The following is a 5,757-nucleotide window of genomic DNA, read 5'->3' as shown; positions in this document are numbered from 1 at the left end:
ACCACTGGATTTCTGTGTAGACGTTTTGCAGGTGTTTATAACCACTGTCCACCTATTTCCCACTAAAATACTTTGTTTGATGATGATTCACTTAGAATGTCACTTGTGTCATCAATATTTTCTTTTTTTTTTGAGTGCTGTACAAGTGTATAGAATTCGTCTCACTGTTTGACACCAAGTGTGAGAGCTGTTTTGGTATCACATTAATTGTTTTAATTAAGTTCTGGAACTCTGAAGTGGCAGGGCTTGATGTAAACACTTCTTGGCATTTTCTATTTTTAAACTGAAAGAAAGTACCGTATATCCACAGATATAATCTGAGATAATATATTGTGAATTCTTTCCAGGGAAGTGTTACGTAAATTACTTTGAGATAATACTTCTGCTAAGTGTAAACTTCCCTGTATAGCGGTATGGAGTGAACTGCTCCCCACTGGGCGTGAGAGAGTGGTAGGAAGCGAGCGGTGTTTACTGAATCAGCTCGACCCCCGTGATAGATGCAACTTCAGTGATCTAGTCATAAACAACATGGTAAATCACTTGGTGAATAATTTGATGAATAACATGATGTTATTCATTGGGGTGTATTTATATAAAGCAAAGATGCTGTTACACCTGGATGAAAATTGTTTTTGAATGTCTCCGGCAGTTCACACCTCTATAGACTGCTTTGTCAATGGGCAGATCAAGAGGTAGCAGTATGGGTGATGAAAATAGTTGGTCAAATGCATTCACTGTGATTGCATTATTTTCTTGCTCCTGTGAGAACTGTGATCTTTGAACAAATTTATTAAATAAGCTTATTTTTTGTTCTTACTAATTTTGTACTCAGTAATTCACTTTGTAATCCAATGAAGAACTTTTGTTGAGTCGTTCTTATCATTAACAATTTCTTTGTTGTTATTCTCCTGTATAACACTCGTTTGACTTTTGTATCTTCTTAGAAGAATTTTGTTAAAGCGAATTTTTCTTTAAATAGCTTATTAATTATGAGTTTTATACGTAATTTATTACTTAATCTTATCATTAGTATTTATAACACATTTCTTACATCAATTCTATACATAAATTAATAAATTTTCACTGAAAAAATGCCTGGAGAACTTTTCACACTATTTCAGTTAAAGGTATGTGTGAAACCATTTAGGCAGACAATGGTTTACAAGGAAAAGTTGGGTAGATGCTTATATAAGTTTTGGGTACAGTACATGCTATCTTCTCTCCCTTCTCTTCTGTTCTCATTCGGTCACTTTCCTTTTTCCTGCTCCAAAAGTTACTTATGTTGTTACAGCAGTGGAGTAAAACCGTTTCTCCGACTCCTTACACTGTGTTCAGGTGACAGTAAACATACAGTACTAACTTTACAAAACGGGTCTCTTACTGGTCCAATGAGGGAATAAGTGTTGGTATAAGAGGCAATTATTTCAGTTTTAGCATAACAATTTTATTATCAAGATCTCAAAACAAAGATAAATGTTATCATTTATAGATGAGGGAATTAACAAGGCAATACACGTCAAAAATAAGCAGATGCGCATGCTAATGACGCAAGTCTCAAGTTAAATTAAATTTTACTAATATTCTCCATCATTTCTTAAAATGTGCAAGAACAAGAAAATAAAGGTTGTTGCAGAATTCAAATGCTTAAAAAAAATCATAGGTAAAGCAAGTTCTCGAATCGCATGTGAAAACAGAAGTTTCGTCGATGATCACCAAACACAGTTGAGGGTGTCTTCTTATAGGTCATGGTGGCGTCCGTCAGGTCTGGCCACTGTTGTGGACTAGTGGTAAGGCTGTTTTACCCTGCAACATATATTATTGCCGTAGCAGATGCCGGTAGATATTTCTTGTCCGTAACTACAAAAACTTACACAAAACCCGTTGACTTGTGGGCAGGGATACTTGATGCTTCCTGTTGGAGACGAAAGGAGGGCGTTAGAAGCAGATTGTGAAATCCACTAACCCAGATATTTCACTTTTGTCATGGAAGAATATAGGCGAGGGAAAAAAGAGGCCACACTTAGAGATCTCCTTGTTGCTATTTCGTGCGAAGGTGTTCATGAACACTGGTACACGGTACTTTGTGTTCATGTAAGACTGGTACACGGTACAAAGGCGTTCATATAACACTGGTACACAGTATTAAGTTGTTCATGTAACACTTGTACACGGCACTCAGGTGTTCATGTAACACTGATACACGGTATTAAGGTTATATGACTAGTTTAGCCCATCCTATCGTCACCCGCAGTATTATTATGAGTTGTTCACATTACCTTTACTTAAAGCTGAGAATTTAATTGAATATTAAGTTTTTTAGTTGTTGTTATTTGTTAAAACTCAACATACTGGATTTAAGTAAAAACAGATAGAGAAATTTGAAAAAGACCATGAAAAATAAATGAAAAGGACTTCATATGTATATTAAATATATATACATATATATATATATAAATATATATATATATGTATATATATATATATATACAATCAACACCTCAACCCGCCAGGATTCGAACCCGCGGCCCACGAGCCCATGACTGTGACCGGGGAACGCTAACCACTGGACCACCAGGATACAAAAACAGTCCTAGACTTAGTTTTATTTCACACAAAGCCTGTTCAACGAGCTTAAGGCGCCGTGAACCTCTAATGGGGACTACCCGTATCACGTAGGTGGTCAGAGTAACGTTTTACCAAATCCGCCTTCGAAACACGAGGATCCATATATATTTCATTAGCCCAATAAAGCATGCGGACTTCTACATACAATCAACACCTCAACCCGCCAGGATTCGAACCCACGGCCAACGAGCCCATGACTGTGACTGGGGAATGCTAACCGCTGGACCACCAGGATACAAAAGCAGTCCTAGACTTTGTTATATTTCACACAAAGCCTGTTCAACGAGCTTAAGGCGCCGTGCTTTATTGGGCTAATGAAATATATATGGATCCTCGTGTATCGAAGCCGGATTTGGTAAAACGTTACTCTGACCACCTACGTGATACGGGTAGTCCCAATTAGAGGTTCACGGCGCCTTAAGCTCGTTGAACAGGCTTTGTGTGAAATATAACAAAGTCTAGGACTGCTTTTGTATCCTGGTGGTCCAGCGGTTAGCATTCCCCAGTCACAGTCATGGGCTCGTTGGCCGTGGGTTCGAATCCTGGCGGGTTGAGGTGTTGATTGTATGTAGAAGTCCGCGTGCTTTATTGGGCTAATGATATATATATATATATATATATATATATATATATATATATATATGTGTGTGTGTAAGGATGTATTCAAAGCTTTGCATTTTCTGAAACCATTATTAAAAAGAAACTCGTAACAACACTATGTCATTCTTAATGCAATATCGAAGCATCGGAAGAGGTGTTCAATGCATTATTTTTCAATGTATGAAAGAGATTACTTTAAATTTAAAAAAGAGGTGATTGAATAAAATTTCGTAAATTTCCTTGTAAGAAAGGTTTACTTAAAACTGACAAGGCGATCTCATCATATTTTTGCCTATCTTCAAGCATCAGGATGTGTCACCATATTCTAGACGTCTAGAATGACTCATCAACAATGAAATGACGCATCAAGCGCAGGAGTGGCTCGCCAAGAACCTGGGCAACTCAGCAAACACTGGACTGAGATAAAATATAATTAAGGTGACTCACCATTGACAACGGTGACGGCCACGATCACCAGCACCAGCAGGAATACAATGCTCTTGGTATTCATGGTTCACCAGCCTGTTGAGAGGAAACTTTTACTCACAGAACACAATGTACATTGGGTCTGACCTGTATAATGAACCTTATGAATGAACTGTACATAAAGAACGTCTAGTGGTGGACTTTTCTTGTTGTATTAAGGTCGAGAGAACCCCAGTTTGGGATTCTAGTGAGGAAGATAGTAGAGCTGGCGAGGAAAGTATAAGGATAGAAATTGCATATTGTAGTATGTTGGTATATATTTCAATTTCTCTGTCTCTCGCTTTTCTCGATGTTTCATATTTGGCATGACATATTATTTTATTTACCACTTGTGGACATTGCTTCATACCCCCCGCCCCACTCCCGCACATGTACTGTATATACATCATCTTAACTATGATTCAGAATACCCGACTTCTTAAAGGTGTTGCACTAGGAAGGGGCTTCAGTACAATTTGAGATTTGAATTGCATTATTTTATTTCCATCTAATATATATATATATATATATATATATATATATATATATATATATATATATATATATATATATATATATATTGATAAAATCACACGGGGAAAAAAGGAAACAACGGAGCACCTTAGCAGTGCCTTGTTCGTTCATGTTAGGAATAATAATCATCACATTGCTTGGGGAAAAAGCTTAGAAGTGTTCAAACCATCTTGTGTCACAGAAAGACTTCTGATTGAAGCTAGTTTGATTAAGGAATTAAAATCAATTAACCTTATTGATGGTCAGTTCAAAACTGATATTATGTTACATAAATTTATTTGTCAGTGGCCCAAGGTTAAAAATGCTTTAAAAACCTAGGAGCTAGATGTAGGATAGTTATTTAGTGGGTCCCTTATTTTTGACCTGACCTGACCTGACTAGTTTCGTCGCCCCCTTTCTCTTAAGCTTCTCTAAGTGTGTGTTGGTGTTGGTGTGGGGACTAGTGGATGACATCATTATGGCCTGACCTCATGTTTAATAAGGTCACCCTGTATATTTAAGCCTCTCTCTGTCCATGTAATCCAGTTGCCTCTGAAGATGTCTTGAATGAAGACGAAAGCTAAGGTGCTCCGGTGTTTCCCTTTTCCCGTGTGATTTTATCAAGATTTATCTTATCCACGTTTTCATTGTGGATCTACATGAAATATATACTGTATATATAAAACTTGAGAGAAAACACCAAACTTACACCACGCACTTAATAGTCGTCATTCTGTGTATACTTCAGTATTATTTAAAACGAATGTAAGCTTACCTCAGTTACGATATCAGCAAGAGACAGGAGTAAGGTGTGATGATACAATTCCTTGGTGTTCACTTTATATACCTGACGTCCAGGAATTACCGATATCAGCTGGAGAAATTTACTTATTTCCTTTTATTAATTGTAGAACACCCTGGTCCTTGAATACATAAAATTAATTTCTATGTTTGATCATCTACAGTAATATTTAATTAAATATAAAGAATTACCAGCGAAAGGGAGAAACGTGATGGAATTAACTATTGGAGAATCATTTCACCTGGCATCCCATGACTCACGTCCGGGTATTTCCCAAGGCAATATAATTATGTTGTCAGGGCTGTTACCCTAGATATACTGTATATATATATATATATATATATATATATATATATATATATATATATATATATATATATATATATAACAACATCAACCTAGAAAAGTCGACTTGTGAAAGAGACCTAGGGGTACTTGTAAGCCCGGACCTACGGCCTAGAAAACAGTGCGTTAATGTTCGAAATAAGGCAAACAGAGTATTGGGTTTTATATCTAGAAGTGTAACAAGAGTGCAGAGGTCTTATTGCAACTATATCTTGCGCTAGTTAGGCCGCACCTCGATTATGCGGTTCAGTTCTGGTGCCCCTATTATAGAATGGATATAAATTCACTAGAGTCGGTGCAGCGAAGAATGACAAAAATGATTCCGGGACTTAGAAACCTTCCATATCAGGATGGGTTAAAGAAACTTAACTTGCATTCCCTAGAAAGACGAAGAGTGCGGGGAGATA

The 5,757-nt window shown here is 36.9% G+C and overlaps 1 long non-coding RNA gene across 1 annotated transcript; it reads right to left on the bottom strand.

The window, feature by feature from the left end:
* Positions 1-1,422: 1,422 nt before the first annotated feature.
* On the bottom strand, positions 1,423-5,026 carry LOC121854893. Its single transcript, XR_006086660.1, has 3 exons — positions 4,979-5,026; positions 3,673-3,747; positions 1,423-1,912 (listed from the first exon to the last, which is right to left on the bottom strand). It is a non-coding gene; the product is annotated as an uncharacterized LOC121854893 (long non-coding RNA).
* Positions 5,027-5,757: the final 731 nt, after the last annotated feature.

The sequence above is a fragment of the Homarus americanus genome, unplaced genomic scaffold (assembly GCF_018991925.1).
Source record: "Homarus americanus isolate GMGI-L3 unplaced genomic scaffold, GMGI_Hamer_2.0 scaffold11922, whole genome shotgun sequence".
In the NCBI taxonomy this organism is placed as follows: Eukaryota; Metazoa; Arthropoda; class Malacostraca; order Decapoda; family Nephropidae; genus Homarus; species Homarus americanus.
This window is presented reverse-complemented; position numbering and strand designations above follow the sequence as displayed.